Source organism: Pan paniscus, chromosome 20, assembly GCF_029289425.2.
Source record: "Pan paniscus chromosome 20, NHGRI_mPanPan1-v2.0_pri, whole genome shotgun sequence".
Taxonomy (NCBI): domain Eukaryota; kingdom Metazoa; phylum Chordata; class Mammalia; order Primates; family Hominidae; genus Pan; species Pan paniscus.
In genome coordinates, this window is record NC_073269.2 from 45869223 (window position 1) to 45887416 (window position 18194).

General features: G+C 41.7%; 1 long non-coding RNA gene across 1 annotated transcript; it reads right to left on the reverse strand.

Moving 5' to 3' along the window:
- Nucleotides 1-14260: 14260 nt before the first annotated feature.
- On the reverse strand, nt 14261-17981 carry LOC129394657 (uncharacterized). The gene is made up of 4 exons (XR_010110888.1): nt 16694-17981; nt 15979-16188; nt 15757-15842; nt 14261-14510 (listed from the first exon to the last, which is right to left on the reverse strand). It is a non-coding gene; the product is annotated as an uncharacterized LOC129394657 (long non-coding RNA).
- Nucleotides 17982-18194: the final 213 nt, after the last annotated feature.

Genomic DNA, 18194 nt, shown 5'->3' on the forward strand with positions numbered 1-18194 from the left:
GAATCTCTGAGTTGCAGCACTTAAATGACCCCTTTCAGCTTTGCCCTCTGGCTTCATTCCAGATTCCATGCTCCTCCCAGCAAGCTTTCCTTGCAGCATGAGAAAGGGTCAGGTGTCACGAAGAAACTCAGTCACAACCATAACTATTTGCAAGTCTGTGTCTGTAATGCAGCAGAAATGACAGTGGGGAAGGTACCAGACTGTGGATTGGGTTACCAGGGAAATGCATAGACAAGGATGATGGAGTGAAGGGTAGTGATTGTAAAGCCCAGCCTTTGTGCCTCTCAAGCCTTTTCTCCACTATGTGGAATCTACCCAGAAGGTGTACATTTTCCCAATTTTGTACAATGGCTAAACAAGAAAAAAAAAGTTGGAGATTTTGGGGGAAACAAGTTAGCCCTAAAAGGTAATTCTTCTCTCTGCCTTTAAACGTTCTGGGAGAGCACTGACCTTGATCCTGAGGAGGATCTGCGGAGAGAAGTAGAGAAATTTCTTGCATGAACCTGCCCCACACTAAGCCACTTGGCTTTGCTAGGTAAGGGCCACTTTCATCTAACTGTCACACACTTGGGCTCTAGATACACCCTCTGTTGGTGTCCATGTAAATCAAAGTTTGAGGGACACTGTTTCTTCTGCAGATTCTAGGAGAAAGGTGAGATTTTAAAAAAATTGTTATTATACTTTAAGTTCCAGGGTACATGTGCACAACGTGCAGGTTTGTTACACAGGTATACCTGTGCCATGTTTGTTTGCTGCACCCATTAATTCGTCATTTACATTAGGTATTTATCCTGATGCTATCCATCCCCCTGCCCCCCACCCCATGATAGTCCCCCATGTGTGATGTTCCCTGCCCTGTGTCCAAGTGCTCTCATCGCACAATTCCCACCTATGAGTGAGAACATGCGGTATTTGGTTTTCTGTACTAGTGATAGTTTGTTCAGAATGATGGTTTCCAGCTTCATCCAACTCCCTGCAAAGGACATGAACCCATCCTTTTTTATGGCTGCATAGAATTCCATGGTGTATATGTGCCACATTTTCTTAATTCAGTCTATCATTGATGGACATTTGGTTTGGTTCCAAGTCTTTGCTATTGTGAACAGTGCTGCAATAAACATATGTATGCATATGTCTTTATAGTAGCATGATTTATAATCCTTTGGGTATATACCCAGTAATGGGATGCTGGGTCAAATGATATTTCTAGTTCTAGATCCTGGAGGAATGGCCACACTGTCTTCCATAATGGTTGAGCTCGTTTACACTCTCACCAACAGTGTAAAAGCGTTCCTATTTCTCCATATCCTCTCCAGCATCTGTTGTTTCCTGACTTTTTAATGATCGCCATTCTAACTGGTGTGAGATGGTATCTCATTGTAGTTTTGATTTGCATTTCTCTAATGACCAGTGATGATAAGCATTTTTTCCTGTGTTTGTTGGCTGCATAAATGTCTTCTTTTGAGAAGTGTCTGTTCATATCCTTTGCCCACTTTTTGATGGGGTTGTTTGTTTTTTTCTTGTAAATTTGTTTAAGTTCTTTGTAGATTCTGGATATTAGCCCTTTGTCAAATGGGTAGATTGCAAAAATTTTCTCCCATTCTGTAGGTTGCCTATTCACTCTGACGGGTAGTTTCTTTTGCTGTGCAGAAGCTCTTTAGTTTAATTAGATCCCATTTGTCAATTTTGGCTTTTGTTGCCATTGCTTTCGGTGTTTTAGTCATGAAGTCCTTGCCTATGCCTATATCCTAAATGATATTGCTAGGTTTTCTTCTAGGGTTTTCATGGTTTTAGGTCTAACGTTTAAGTCTTTAATCCACCTTGAATTAAGTTTTGTATAAGGTGTAAGGAAGGGGTCCAATTTCAGCTTTCTACATATGGCTAGCCAGTTTTCCCAGCACCATTTATTAAATAGGGAATCCTTTCCCCATTTCTTGTTTTTGTCAGGTTTATCAAAGATCAGATGGTTATAGATGTGTGGTGTTATTTCTGAGGCCTCCGTTCTGTTCCACTGGTCTATCTCTCTGTTTTGGTACCAGTATCATGCTGTTTTGGTTACTGTAGCCTTGTAGTGTACTCTGAAGTCAGGTACCATGATGCCTCGAGCTTTGTTCTTTTTGCTTAGGATTGTCTTGGCAATGCGGGCTCTTTTTTGGTTCCATAAGAACTTGAAAGTAGTTTTTTCCAATTCTGTGAAGAAAGTCATTGGTAGCTTGTTGGGAATGGCGTTGAATCTATAAATTACCTTGGGAAGTATGGCCATTTTCACGATATTGATTCTTCCTATCCGTGATCATGGAATGTTCTTCCATTTGTTTGTATCCTCTTTTATTTCATTGAGCAGTGGTTTGTAGTTCTCCTTGAAAGGGTCCTTCACATCCCTTGTAAGTTGGATTCCTAGGTATTTTATTCTCTTTGAAGCAATTGTGAATGGGAGTTCACTCATGATTTGGCTCTCTGTTTGTCTGTTATTGGTGTATGGGAATGCTTGTGACTTTTGCACATTGATTTTGTATCCTGAGACTTTGCTGAAGTCACTTATCAGCTTACGGAGATTTTGGGCTGAGATGATGGGGTTTTCTAAATATACAATCATGTCATCTGCAAACAGGGACAATTTGACTTCCTCTTTTCCTAATTGAATACCCTTTATTGCTTTCTCTTGCCTGATTGCCCTGGCCAGAACTTCCAACACTATGTTGAATGGGAGTGGTGAGAGAGGGCATCCCTGTCTTGTGTCAGTTTTCAAAGGGAATACTTTCAGCTTTTGCCCATTCAGTATGATATTGGCTGTGGGTTTGTCATAAATAGCTCTCATTATTTTGAGATACATTCCATCAATACCTAGTTTATTGAGAGTTTTTAGCAGGAAGGGCTGTTGAATTTTGTCAAAGGCCTTTTCTGCATCTATTGAGATAATCATGTAGTTTTTGTCACTGGTTCTGTTTATGTGATGGATTTCGTTTATTGATTTGAGTATGTTGAACAAGACTTGCATCCCATGTATGAAGCTGACTTCATCGTGGTGGATAAGATTTTTGATGTGCTGCCAGATTCGGTTTGCCAATATTTTATTGAGGATTTTTGCATCAATGTTCATCAGGGATATTGCTCTAAAATTCTCTTTTTTTGTTGTGTCTCTGCCAGGCTTTGGTATTAGGATGATGCTGGCCTCATAAAACGAGTTAGGGAGGATTCCCTCTTTTTCTATTGATTGGAATAGTTTCACAAGGAATGGTACCAGCTCCTCTTTGTACCTCTGGTAGAATTCAGCTGTGAATCCAGCTGGTCCTGGACTTGTTTTGGTTGCTAGGCTATTAATCATTGCCTCAATTTCAGAGCCTGTTACTTGTCTATTCAGAGATTCAACTTCTTCCTGGTTTAGTCTTGGGAGGGTGTATGTATCCAGGAATTTATCCATTTCTTCTAGATTTTCTAGGTTATTTGCATAGAGGTGTTTATAGTATTCTCTGATGGTAGTTTGTATTTCTGTGGGATCGGTGGTGATATCCTCTTTATCATTTTTTATTGCATCTATTTGATTCTTCTCTCTTCTTTATTAGTCTGGCTAGCGATCTATCAATTTTGTTGATCTTTTTCAAAAAACAAGCTCCTGGATTCATTGATTTTTTGATGGTTCTTTATGTGTCTCTATCTCCTTCAGTTCTGCCCTGATCTTAGTTATTTCTTGTCTTCTGCTAGCTTTTGAATTTGTTTGCCCTTCCTTCTCTAGTTCTTTTAATTGTGATGTTAGGATGTCAATTTTAGATCTTTCCTGCTTTCTTTCGTGGGCATTTAGTGGTATAAATTTCCCTCTACACACTGCTTTAAATGTGTCCCAGAGATTCTGGTATGTTGTGTCTTTGTTCTCATTTGTTTCAAAGAACATCTTTATTTCTGCCTTCATTTCGTTATGTACCCAGTAGTCATTCAGGAGCAGGTTGTTCAGTTTCCATGTAGTTGTGCGCTTTTGAGTGAGTTTCTTAATCCTGAGTTCTAATTTGATTGCACTGTGGTCTGAGAGACAGTTTGTTGTGATTTCTGTTCTTTTACATTTGCTGAGGAGTGCTTTACTTCCAACTATGTGGTCAATTTTGGAATAAGAGCGATGTGATGCTGAGAAATGTATATTCTGTTGATTCGGGGTGGAGAGTTCTGTAGATGTCTATTAAGTCCACTTGGTCCAGAGCTGAGTTCAAGTCCTGGATATCCTTGTTAACCTTCTGTCTCAGTGACCTGTCTAATATTGACAGTGGGGTGTTAAAGTCTCCCATTATTATGGTGTGGGAGTCTAAGTCTCTTCGTAGGTCTGTAAGGACTTACTTTATGAATCTGGGTGCTCCTGTATTGCGTGCATATATATTTAGGATAGTTAGCTCTTCTTGTTGAATTGATCCCTTTACCAATGTGTAATGGCCTTCTTTGTCTCTTTTGATATTTGTTCGTTTAAAGTCTGTTTTATCAGATACTAGGATTACCACCCCTGCTTTTTTTTCCTGTGTTCCATTTGCTTGGTAGATCTTCCTCCATCCCTTTATTCTGAGCCTATGTGTGTCTCTGAACGTGAGATGGGTTGCCTGAATACAGCACACTCATGGGTCTTGACTTTTTATCCAATTTGCCAGTCTGTGTCTTTTAATTGGAGCATTTAGCTCATTTACATTTAAGGTTAATATTGTTATGTGTGAATTTGATCCTCTTATTATGATGTTAGCTGATTATTTTGCCTGTTAGTTGATGCAATTTCTTCCTAGCATTGATTGTCTTTACAATTTGGCGTGTTTTTGCAGTGGCTGTTACCAGTTGTTTCTTTCCATGTTTAGTGCTTCCTTCAGGAGCTCTTGTAAGGCAGGCCTGGTGGTGACAAAATCTCTCAGCATTTGCTTGTCTGTAAAGGATTTTATTTCTCCTTCACTTATGAACCTTAGTTTGGCTGGATATGAAATTCTGGGTTGAAAATTCTTTTCTTTAAGAATGTTGAATATTGGCCCCCACTCTCTTCTAGCTTGTAGGGTTTCTGCCAAGAGATCCGCTGTTAGTCTGATGGGCTTCCCTTTGTGGGTAACCTGACCTTTCTCTCTGGCTGCCCTGAATATTTTTTCCTTCATTTCAACCTTGGTGAATCTGACAATTATGTGTCTTGGGGTTGCTATTCTCGAGGAGTATCTTTGTGGTGTTCTCTGTATTTCCTGAATTTGAATGTTGGCTTGCCTTGCTAGGTTGGGGAAGTTCTCCTGGATAATATCCTTCAGAGTGTTTTCCAACTTGGTTCCATTCTTCCCGCCACTTTCAGGTACACCAATCAGACGTAGATTTGGTCTTTTCACATAGTCCCATATTTCTTGGAGGCTTTATTCATTTCTTTTTACTCTTTTTTCTCTAAACTTCACTTCCCGCTTTATTTCATTAATTTGATCTTCGATCACTGATACCCTTTCTTCTGCTTGGTCGAATCGGCTATTGAAGCTTGTGCATGCATCACGTATTTCTCGTGTCATGGTTTTCAGCTCCATCAGGTCATTTAAGGTCTTCTGTACACTGTTTATTCTAGCTAGCCATTCGTCTAATCTTTTTTCAAGATTTTTAGCTTCCTTGCAGTGGGTTCAAATATCCTCTTTTAGCTCAGAGAAGTTTGTTATTACTGACCTTCTGAAGCCTAGGTCTGTCAGCTCATGAAAGTCATTCTCCATCTAGCTTTGTTCCGGTGCTGGCAAGGAGCTGTGATCCTTTGGAGGAGAAGATGCACTCTGGTTTTTAGAATTTTCAGCTTTTCTGCTCTGGCTTCTCCCCATCTTTGTGGTTTTATCTACCTTTGGTCTTTGATGCTGGTGACCTACAGATGGGGTTTCGGTGAGGATGTCCTTTTTGTTGATGTTGATGCTATTCCTTTCTGTTTATTAGTTTTCCTTCTAACAGTCAGGTCCCTCAGCTGCAGATCTGTTGGAGTTTGCTGGAGGTCCACTCTTATTTGCCTGGGTATCACCAGTGGAGGCTGCAGAACAGCAAATATTGCAAAACAGCAAATATTGCTGCCTGATCCTTCCTTTGGAAGCTTTGTCCCAGAGGGGCACCCACCTGTATGAGGTGTCAGTCGGCCCCTACTGGGAGGTGTCTCCTAGTTAGGCTAAACGGGGGGTCAGGGACCCACTTGAGGAGGCAGTCTGTCCATTCTCAGACCTCAAACACCATGTTGGGAGAGCCACTGCTCTCTTCACAGCTGTCAGACAGGGACGTTTAAGTCTGCAGAAGTTTCTGCTGCCTTGTGTTCAGCTATGCCCTGCCCCCAGAGGTGGAGTCTACAGAGGCAGCAGGCCTTGCAGAGCTGTGGTGGGCTCCACCCAGTTTGAGCTTCCCTGGCCACTTTGTTTACCTACTCAAGCCTCAGCAATGGCGGACACCCCTCCCCTGCCAGGCTGCTGCCTCCCAGGTCAATCTCAGACTGCTGCACTAGCAGTGAGCAAGGCTTCGTGGGCATGGGACCTGCCAAGCCAGGTGCAAGATGTAATCTCCTGGGGTGCCATTTGCTAAGACCACTGGAAAAAGCACACTATTTGGTTGGTTGTGTCCCGATTTTCCAGGTACAGTCTGTCATGGTTTGCCTTTGCTAGGAAAGGGTAATCCCCCGACCCCTTGCACTTCCCAGGTCTTCAGCTCGCCCTCCTTGGCCTGCACCCACTGTCCAACCAGTCCCAATGAGATGAACCAGGTACCTCAGTTGGAAATGTAGAAATCACTGTCTTCTGCGTTGATCACGCTGGGAGCTGCAGACCAGAGCTGTTCCTATTCAGCCATCTTGGAACAGAATTGAGATTTGTTTTTTTCTTTGATTTATTTTTCCTTTTATTTTAGGTTCAGTGGTACATATGCAGATAAAGTTGTGTCATGGGTTTTGTGGTAAATATGATTTCTTCATCTGGGTACTAAGCATAATACCCAATAGTTATTTTTTTGCTCCTATTGCACCTTTCACCCTCCACCCTCAAGTAGGCCCCAGTGTGTTTTGTTCCCCTCTTGGTGTCCATGAGTCTCATCATTTAGTTCACACTTATAAGTGAGAATATGCAGTATTTGGTTTTCTGTTCCTGCATTAGTCTGCTGAGAATAATGGCTTCTAGCTCCATCCATGTTACGGCAAAAGACATAATCTCACTGTTTTATAGGACTGCGTAGTATTCCATTGTGTACATGTACCACATTTTCTGTATTTAATCTGTCCTTGATGGGCATTTGGGTTCATTCCATGTCTTTGCTATTGTGCATAGTTTTGCAATGAACATTCATGTGCATATGTCTTTATGGCAGAATGACTTCTATTCTTCTGGGTGTACACCCAGTGATGGGATTGCTGGGTTGAAGGGTAGTTCTGTTGTTAGCTGTTTGATGAATCACCATGCTGCTTTCCACAATGGGTGAACTAATTTACACTTCCACCAACAATGTGTAAGTGCTCCCTTATCTTCATAACCTTGTCAGCATCTGTCCTTTTTTGACTTTTTAATAAGAGCCATTCTGACTGGTGTGAGATGGTATCTCATTTTGGTTTTGGTTTGCTTTTCTCTAATGTTCAGTGATGTTAAGCTTTTATTATACGCTTTTTGGCCACCTGTATATCTACTTTTGAAAAGTGTCTGTTCCTGTCCTATGCTCACCTTTTTTTGTTGTTTTAAAACAGGTTTCACTCTGACAAACAGGCTGGAGTGGTGTGGCACTGTCTCAGCTCACTGCAACCTCCGGCTTCTGGGCTCAGGTGATCCTCCCAGCTCAGCCTCCTGAGTAGTTGGGACTACAGGCTCATGTCACCATGCCAGGCTAATTTTTTCTAATTTTAGTAGAGATGGGTTTTTGCCATGTTACCCAGCCTGTTCTCAAATTCCTGGGCTCAAGCCATCCACCAGCCTTGGCTGCCCAACGTGCTGGAATTACAGGCATAAGCCACTGTGCCAAGCCCTTTACCCACTTTTTTATGGGTTTGTTTTTTCTTTCTTGTAAAGTTGTTGAAGTTTCTTGTAGATACTCAGATATTAGATCTTCTTCAGATAAATAGTTTGAAAATATATTCTCCCATTCTATAGGCTGTCTGTTTACTCTCTTGATAGTTTCTTTTGTTGTGCAGAAGCACTTTAGTTTAATTGGATTCAGTTTGACAATTTTTGCTTTTGTTGTGATTGCCTTTGAAATCTTCATCATGAAACCTTTGCTCATGCCTATGTCCTGCATGGTATTGCCTAGGTTGTCTTCCAGGGTGTTTGTAGTTTTGGATTTTACATTTAAGTCTTTAATCCATCTTGAATTGATTTTTGTATATGGTTTAAGGAAGGGCTTCAGTTTCAATCTTTTGCATATGGCTAGCCAGTTCTCCCAGCACAATTTCTTGAGTAGGGATTCTTTTTTCCATTGCTCGTTTGGTCAGCTTTGTTGAAGATCAGATGGTTGTAGGTGTGTGGCCTTATTTCTGGGTTCTCCATTCTGTTCCATTGGTCTAGGTGTCTGAGACCACCATGTTGGGCAGACTGGTCTCAAGTTATTTTCTGACCTCGTGATCGGCCCTCCTGAGCCTCCCAAAGTGCTGGGATTATGGTGTGAGCCACCGCGCCCTGCCCCTTTGCCCACTTTTTAATGGAGTTGTTTGTTCTTTTCTTGCAAAGTTACTGAAGTTCCTTATAGATGCTAGATATAAGACCTTTTTCAGATACATAATTTTCAAATATTTTCTCCCATTCTGTAGATTGTCTGTTGACTCTGTTGATAGTTTCTGTTGCTGTGCAGAAGCTCTTTAGCTTAAATAAATCCACTGTCAATTTTTGCTTTTCTTGTGGTTGCTTTTGGCATCTTTGTCATAAAACTTTTGTCCATTTCTACATTCAGAATGGTATTGCCTATGTAGTCTTCCAAGGTTTTTATAGTTTGGCATTTACATTTAAGTCTTTAACCCATCTTGAGTTGATTTTTCTATATAATGTAATGAAGAGGTTCAGTTTCAATCATCTGCATAGGTTAGCCAGTTACCCAGAACGATTTCTTGAATGAGAAATAGGAACACTTTTACACTGTTGGTGGGACTGTAAACTAGTTCAACCATTGTGGAAGTCAGTGTGGCGATTCCTCAGGGATCTAGAACTAGAAATACCATTTGACCCAGCCATCCCATTACTGGCTATATACCCAAATGACTATAAATCATGCTGCTATAAAGACACATGCACACGTATGTTTATTGCGGCATTATTCACAATAGCAAAGACTTGGAACCAACCCAAATGTCCAACAATGTTAGACTGGATTAAGAAAATGTGGCACATATACACCATGGAATACTATGCAGCCATAAAAAATGATGAGTTCATGTCCTTTGTAGGGACATGGATGGAACTGGAAACCATCATTCTCAGTAAACTATCGCAAGAACAAAAAACCAAACACCGCATATTCTCACTCATAGGTGGGAATTGAACAATGAGATCACATGGACACAGGAAGGGGAATATCACACTCTGGGGACTGTGGTGGGGAGGGGGGAGGGGGGAGGGATAGCATTGGGAGATATACCTAATACTAGATGACGAGTTAGTGGGTGCAGCACACCAGTATGGCACATGTATACATATGTAACTAACCTGCACAATGTGCACATGTACCCTAAAACTTAAAGTATAAAAAAAAAAAAAAGAAATCCTTTTTACATTGCTTGTTTGGTCAGCTTAGTTGAAGGGTCTGATGATGGTTGTAGGTGTGCGACCTTATTTCTGGGCTCTCTCTTCTGTCCCACTGGTCTCTGTGTCTGTTTTTGTACCAGTACCATACTGTTTTGTTACTGTGGCCCTGTAGCACAGTTTGACATTGGGTAATATGATGTTTCCAGCTTGATTCTTTTTGCTAAGAACTGTCTTGGTTATTCAACTCATTCTTGGTTCCATGTGTATTTTAAAATAGTTTTTTTCTAATTCTATGAAGGATGTCATAGGTAGTTCAACAGAAATAGCATTGAATCTGTACATTTCTTTGGGCAATATGGCTGTTTTAATGATAATGACTCTTGCTATCTATGAGCCTGGGATGTTTTTCCATTTGTTTGGGTCATCTCTGATTTTTTAAGCAGTGTTTTGTAATTCTCATGGTAAAAATCTTACACCTCCTGGTTAGCTGTATTCCTAGGTATTTTATTCTTTTTATGGCAATTGTGAATGGAATTGCAGTCCTGATTTGGCCGTATGCTTTGCTGTTGTTGGTATATAGGAGTTCTAGTAATTTTTGCACTTTGATTTTGTATCCTGAAACTAACTGCTCAAGTTGTTTACCAGCTTAAGAATTATTTGGGCAGAGACTATGATGTTTTCTAGATATAGAATCATGACATCTGCAAACAGAGATGGTTTGACCTCTCTTTCTGTTTGGATGCCCTTTCTTTCTTTCTCTTGCCTGATTGCTCTGGCCAGGACTTCCAACACTATGTTGAATAGGAGGGTGAGAGAGGGCACTGCAGAAATTGTGGTCTGAAAATCCAAATTCAATTCCTGCTCCATTCATCATACATATTTTGAGCTGTGATTTATCAAATACGAAACAAAACAAAACAAAAAATTTCTCTGTTAATTCTGTCTTATTGGCCCCTCACTTGCAAATACAGGCCCAGACGCACCAGAGCTCAGCACCACGGACAGCACCACAGAAGAAACAGCTTTGGGAGACTTGGACATCAAGGACAACGTTAGCAAAGAGTAGATTTATTCTTTGGGGGCTTTCAGCAAAAACTGGAAAGCCCTACAGACCTTTCAGAAGGTAAGGCTTTAGACTGCGGAAATGACCTACTGTGTTTTGAGCAATGATGTATTTGCTGGGAGAAGGCCATGAATTTGGGTTGACAAGCATGAAAGAGATGTTGAGTAAATCTCCAGAGGCAAACAAAAATCGTTTGTTCAACATTGGTTCCTTGGCTCTATGTCTTCTCTTTTTATCTGAGACATCACTCCTGGCCACCATGAGCATAGGGTAGTAGTTGGTATAAAGATGAGTGTAACAAATGGCCTATATGAGCTGAACTGAACTGGTGAATATCAGTCAAGAAAAGGCAGTCACTGTGTGTTTGTATAGCACGGGCAGCATGTAGGACACTGTAGGTCATGCAAATACAATGGGCATCGTCCAGCGACATGTAGATATGAAATCAATCTCATGTTCTGCTCAGAAACTCATGGGGTCCAAGATAGTTTTTATCAACTCAGAGCAAGTATTGCCTAATTCCCCAAGAAATGATTTCCATGCTGATGAGGGGGCCTATGATCCATCATCAAAATAGGGCGGTGACCAAAACTGTGAGAGGGATGATATAAGGGAGAAAGTGTACCTAACAAGAACCTGAGACTTTCCAGTGAGAGCGGAGGGAATTTCAGTTCATACAGGAAAGCAACAAGAAAGAGAGGCATGAAGGTGTCATTTACTGTGCATTGACACCTCAAGGTATATGGATATTAGGTTAAAGGAGGGAAAGGAGAGAGGCATACCCATGAGTAAGGTTGGAGCTGAACAAGTTGTGGCAATGAACATGGAAAGAGAGGATGAAGATGATCAAATTGACACCTGTGATAGGCCCTGCAGACAAAGAGGCTATTTGATGAGACCCTCTTCAGTCTGCATTGTTTGGCTTTTAGGTAATATGTTGTTTATCTTCTCCTAAATGGTTCTCTATTTGTGCTATGAACCAGATGACAACAGCTCTTATAGAGGGAAAAGGGCTGTCATTGTGCCTACTTGGTAGGAGCTCTAAGAAGCTGACAGTAGAAGGTGGAGCCAACTGTTGCAGAGAAACGTTTTCAGAGAAGATGAAAATAGGGGTATAGTTGGCTTCAGTAGGATGTGGACCAGTGATGGATGCCTATTTGTTTTTTGTTCTTGTTTGTTTGTATTGGTTTCTTTATTTTAATTTTTATTCATGTACAAAGAGTTAGCACGTTTCTTTCACTGAGTGGATGTCTTGCTTATTAATTCAAGGAGCATCACTTAGCCCAACTTAATGAGACCTATATCCTTTAAGTACTTGTGGAAACAGAAGCGGCACATTTCAAGACAATATTTTCAGATAAGGAGATGCTGGTTTGAGCAGATGCAACAAGGGTGAGAACCCTGGCTGATTTTTCTGTGGGTGGCTCCAGTAGAGCTGTTGGTGACCCATCTTGTTTTCAGGGTTCTGTTTATTATCTTTTGCCCCTCTAAAATAAGTGTGTTCACTGCGTTTTCCTATATCTGTTTTAGTCTTGTAGGTTTAGTATGTATAGGGCAGATAATGTATTTCTTTAGTGCAGATGTTGAAAGAAAGTGCACATGATAATTTCTAGTCACTTCATGGACACCAGATCCTGATTGGATGATAACATTCTGGACTTCAATCTGAGCCTGTTCCTATAAGTGTATTGCCTTCAGTGGTTCCTTACAGGATTAGTGCTTTTGATATATGGGAAAAATGTAAGCCAGTGGGGACTGAGTGGAAACAGTTGCCAAGGATGCTCCCTCATGACTGCATGTCAAAATAACCACATCTTATGAACCCCCCTCCCTTTGATTTGGGCTTGTGTATGGCTCACTTTGATCAGTATAATGTCATAGAAGTGACACTGTCTGCCTTTCAAAGCCAGGTCCTATGATGCCTTTCACCTTCTCCTTGAGCCTTTTGGAAGGCTTTCTTTGGTGGCAGCCAATCATCATTCCTTAAGTCCAAGAACCATGAGACTCTTATGATTTGAGGGAATTCAAGGCATGAATAGGGAAGTGACGTAGGGAAGGAGATAATCAGCCAGCCCGTAGGTGCTCACCCAGCCCTCGTGTTGAGTCAGACATGAGTGAAGCATCCTCTGGAATCCCAAACTAAAAGACGCTTCAGAAAACATGACTCTCACCACATGATCTACTACCCACATGAGTCCAGTTAACCAAGAAAGATCAGAGTAAATGATTTCTGTAAGCCAACGTGTGTTGGGAGATTTGCTGTGCTGCAATGCCTAATGAAAGAGCAGCAAAGCAAGGTCAGCTCACTGTGTCCATGTGTATGAATTGTGTCCATCCCAAAAATAAACTACATATTTTCTGATCTAAAACCATGACCACTTGTTTTTAAATAGAAATCCCAGGATTCTGCCACATACTTTGGAAAAATCTCACAATTATTATTATTATTTTTTAGTTTTAAGGAAAATTATACTTTAGTTCTGGGTTACATGTGCAGAACGTGCAGTTTTGTTACATAGATATACATGTGCCATGGTGGTTTGCTGCACCCATCAACCTGTCACCTACATTAGGGATTTCTCCTAATGTTATCCCTCCCCTAGCCCCTCTATCCCCAAACAGGCCCCAGTGTGCGATGTTCCCCTCCCTGTGTCCATGTGTTCTCATCGTTCAGCTCCCACTTATGAGTGAGAACATGTGGTGTTTTGTTTTCTGATCTTCTGATAGTTTGCTGAGAATGATGGTTTCCAGCTTCATCCATGTCCCTGCAAAGGACATAAACTCATCCTTTTTATGGCTGCATAGTATTCCATGGTGTGTATGTGCCATATTTTCATAATCCAGTCTATCATTGATGGACTTTTGGGTTGGTTCCAAAACTTTGCTATTGTGAATAGTGCTGCAATAAACACATGTGTGCATGTGTCTTTATCGCAGAATGATTTATAATCCTTTGGGTATATGCCCAGTAATGGGATTGCTGGGTCAAATGGTATTTCTAGTTCTAGATCTGTGAGGAATTGCCACACTATCTTCCACAATTGGGGTTCTTTAAGAGAAATCTTTGGACTCCTGTGATTCTCTAACTATTGCTTGGATTGAAATTTTCAAGTGAGAAACGTGTCTTTTTGTAAAGCTCCTGTATGGCAGCCTGTACAGAGCCAGGCACCGTGTTAACACACAATAAATATCCTGAAAATAATGGAAAGTATTAGGAAATTCCACTAGATTAAGTTACAAAATTTCTCCCCAAAGCCACGAGGTACATCTGTGTGGCTGTAAACATCTACCTAACATTTCAGTGCAGTGAGTCATCTAAGATAGGGTAAAGATTTTGTCTCAGAGTCTCTGATGTCAACAATATGCTGTCAAAGGATGCTGTACCCAATGTCTTCTAAGACATTGCAGGGACCTTGTCATTCACTCCTGGAGTCACAAGAAGGTTTATCCTATTTGATTTCTGGATGCCTCCCATAAAGTTCCTCGGAGCCTCTTGGGGATTACCACTTTCTCTTTCCCCCTTAAAGCAAGAACCAAATTCTGGGAAGTTTGGTGATGTTTTAATGACCAAGTGTAGGGAAAAGGGTGAGGAGAGATCACGCTGTTAGCAGGCTCTGGGGATCCTATGGTCACATGGAAAGAGGGATTCCTCAACAATGAGGGGTGTGGTCATCTCCATAAATTGCAGACAGACATTGAGGTCAGGGAGACATCTTCCCACACTTGCAAAATCTTCATAGAACATGGTGGAAGTGGATGGGCAAAGATGTATGGTGTTGGCCATTTATTATTACCTACAAGAGGAAAAGTGCCTCAGAAAGACAGTATGCCACCAAACAAACTTTCAGCCTTCTCTCTACTCTCTCCTAGTACCTACAACATCCCCTGAGAAAACTGCTAGTTATATAACTGAACCCAAGACTCACAATTCTGTTAAAGATTAACTATTTGAGAGAGTGCTCACATTATTTCTAGTGTTTCCTCTGTTTCCTCCAGCAAGGCTGTACCACTCTGTGTCACATCGTCTATGTTTGCTCAGCCTCCCATCTAGCTTGGAAAATCCCCATGGCTAGTGACTGTGTTTCATGAACTTGAATCCCTGCATCTTGTACAGGGGTTCAAACAGGATTAACACTGGATTATGTTCATTGAATGCATATATGTCTGTTCCATGAACTCTGACTGCCATTCCCTACTGATGGCCCAGTTTCTCTTTGGAGTTGCCTAGATCTGGGCTGATGGTGGCCAAGAATAAAATTCAAGTGTTGTTGGAGAGGTAGAATTGGACAAGTGTTGCAAAACATAGGCTATCATTTTGAACGGTTTCTAAGCATAGAAAGAGATCCCTCACTTGAATCTGAATAAAATGTGAATCCTTTGCTCTACTCATAAGAAAGGGCCAGAACATTTGGATATATTCTTCATTACTGAGACTATAAAGTAACCTTCTAGGTGTCAATTTGTTAAATTTAAAATGCACACATTTTTGAACCTGTTATTTCATTTCTTTATGATTATCTTTCAATATAAGTAAGGGAGGTGGATAAAACAAAATAATTGACTAGAAGTCTTAATACAGCACCATTAGTGAGAGCAAAATATTGGAAATAACCTCAAGGCCCTTAAAAAGAGTCAAGATAATAATTTTGGGTAATCCTTATAATGCAATATTATGCATTCTTTAAAAACTGAGGAAGCACCATTAATAGACGGTATCTTCAAGATATATTCTTTCACAACAAATCAACTCAGTTTTTAAGGTGTAATGTGTGGAGCAATGTATACTAGGATTTTCTTAAAAACAAATGAAATTATAGATCTATATGCTTCTATAAGCAAAGATTTCCTGTGGAAGGAGAGCAGAGCACTGGTAATGCTCTCAGGAATAAGATTGGGTCCGGGAGTGAGACAAAGCCTTAATTTTTCATTGACTAAAACAATTTTATTCTTATGAATATTGTATTCATTCAGCAAAGTGAAAATTTAAACAGCAACATAAGTATAAATGAATACAGTAAGAAAAGACAGGAGATTCTTCACCTTGGGGGAAATGCCAGATGAGCTGATACTGATCACGGTCAGATTTTGGAAACGAGCTGAGGATAGCAGTGCAAGCAGAGGGTGCTCTGTGATAAAAAGCCTGGGGTAAGAGTAGTTATGAGAAATGGGTCCTGAAAATCTATTTGGGTCAGGCCAGGGAGAGCTGCCTCCTGCTCTGAGAACCCATGGAGGCTGGATACTGGGAGCTCCTAGGGCACTCACCTGGTATTCATTGTCCAGCACCAAGATACTCAGATCAAATTGTTTGCCGTCCTTGAAGAACACATTGTGGCATCTCCCCTCACACTTCCAGGCCCACACACATGGCTGTCAATGACCAAACAATGGCCAAAGTGCACTCAGAAATGGAAGGCGATGTCTGAGTTCTCATTCATCCCAGTGTAGAATTCCACCCGCAGCTCTGGGTCATTGCTGAGGGCAAAGCACACTGAGTGTTGGGCAGGCCCCTCCCTTGTAGGACACACACTCAACACACACACAAATCCCTTCCTTCCTTTCCCCAAGGCATGAAGAAGCCTCCCTGGTCTCTCTGGTGATACTGCAGGCCTGGTCCCTGTGGGGCTGCTTTAGCTCCTCGTATATCCCCCAGGTGGGGAGATTCTCTTCCCCTCACAAGATGGAAAGTGAGCCACAGTCACTTACCTGGGTCTATGCCTTGTCCATTCCCTGAAAATTCTGTGCCCCTTGATAAAGAGCCACAGCCCTAACCCCTGAGTGTTCTCCTCCCTTAGACCTCATGACTGGCCCACAGTTCAGCCACTGCAGGTTTCATGCTTGGTGCTGGAGGGTCTCCAGGACCTGCGCCTGCATGGTTCCTCCATCCTGCCAACTAGAAATTTCCACATCACTCACATGAGACCACCTCCTGAGTAAATATTCTCCCTTCTTTTCCACCCCTGTGCCATGCAGTACTCACATGAAAGGGAGGATCGGTGTCCCTCTGATTGTCACGCAAGAACCAATGGACAAGGACACGCCTTCTGTGTGGCACCTGCTAGGGGATTGAGAGTGGGTGAAAGGGGCTGGGCCAGGTGTGGCCTCCCCTTTTGTGACAGGTTCCCATGATGTAGAAAATTAGAGATCAACAGGCAAACTGTGAGGACTTCCCTCTTTCACCCTATCACAGTCAGAACTCCATATTCTTAAAGACATGAGGGTCTCATAGTTAGGAGCTAGGATTCAGGAGCCAGGCTGCCTGGACTCCAGTCCTGATTCTGCCTCTTACTGGCAGTGCCATCTTAGATCCATACTTGAACTCTGCCTAACTTAGTTTCCCAGGTACAAGGAAGATTATTTAAAATTCTTTTTTTCTGTACTTTCTTTACTTTTTATTTTTTATCTTTATTAGTAATTCTTACTAATGGGTGATCTTAGTGATAGAGAAATTAATATCTGTGAAAACAAGACTTGAGGATCTATCAGTGGAGAAATTGAATCTGTAAGAAGCAACACTTGTTGAAAGAGAGAGGGAAATAACAAAAGAACAGGAAACCCCTGTGTGTGGGATGCACGTGCATCACTATCGTCAAGGGCCATGGGCATCTTTCCCAGAAGTTGTAAAAATTGTTGAGAGCACAGCTGCAGCACTTGGACAAATGAAGAGTGCGGGTCAGGGAAGTAATTAGAGATAACCTACAAGTGGATAATTTTTCTTCCTTTTTGAGACATGGTCTCACTCTCTCGCCCAGGCTGATGTGTAGTGGTGCACCCATAGCTCACTGAAGCCTCGAACTCCTGTGCTGCAGGGGTCCTCACACCTTGGCCTCCTGAGTAGCTTTGGTGAAAGATGCCCACCAAGGCTGGGTGCGGTGGCTCATGCCTGTAATCCCAGCACTTTGGGAGGCCGAGGAAGGTGGATCACGAGGTCAGGAGTTCGAGACCAGCCTGACCAACATGGTGAAATCCCGTCTCTACTAAAAATACAAAAATTAGCCAAGCGTGGTGGTGTGCACCTGTAATCCCAGGTACTCAGGAGGCTGAGGCAGGAGAATCACTTGAACTCGGGAGGCGAAGGTTGCAGTAAGAAAAGATTGCACCATTGCAATCCAGCCTAGGTGACAGAGTGACTCCGTCTCAAAAAAAAAAAATGCCCACCAAGTTGCCTGTCTGACACGTAAAGTTTTTGTAAAGACGGTGTCTCACTATTTTGCCCAGGCTGCTCTTATACTCCTGGCCTCAAGTTATTTTCCCATTTTTGCCTATCAAAATGGTAAGATTATAGATATGAGCCAGCAAACCCAGCTACTTTGATGATTAATATTCACTGTAAACTCTATCTGAACTGAGGCTACCCTTGTTCCTTTCCAGTTTGAGGTGATTCAGTCTCTGAAACCACAGTCTCCAATGTTCTTCCTCAGAGAGCCAGGACTTGCACACCCTCCTGACCTACAATGGGAATGGCAGCCTTGGGTGGGAGA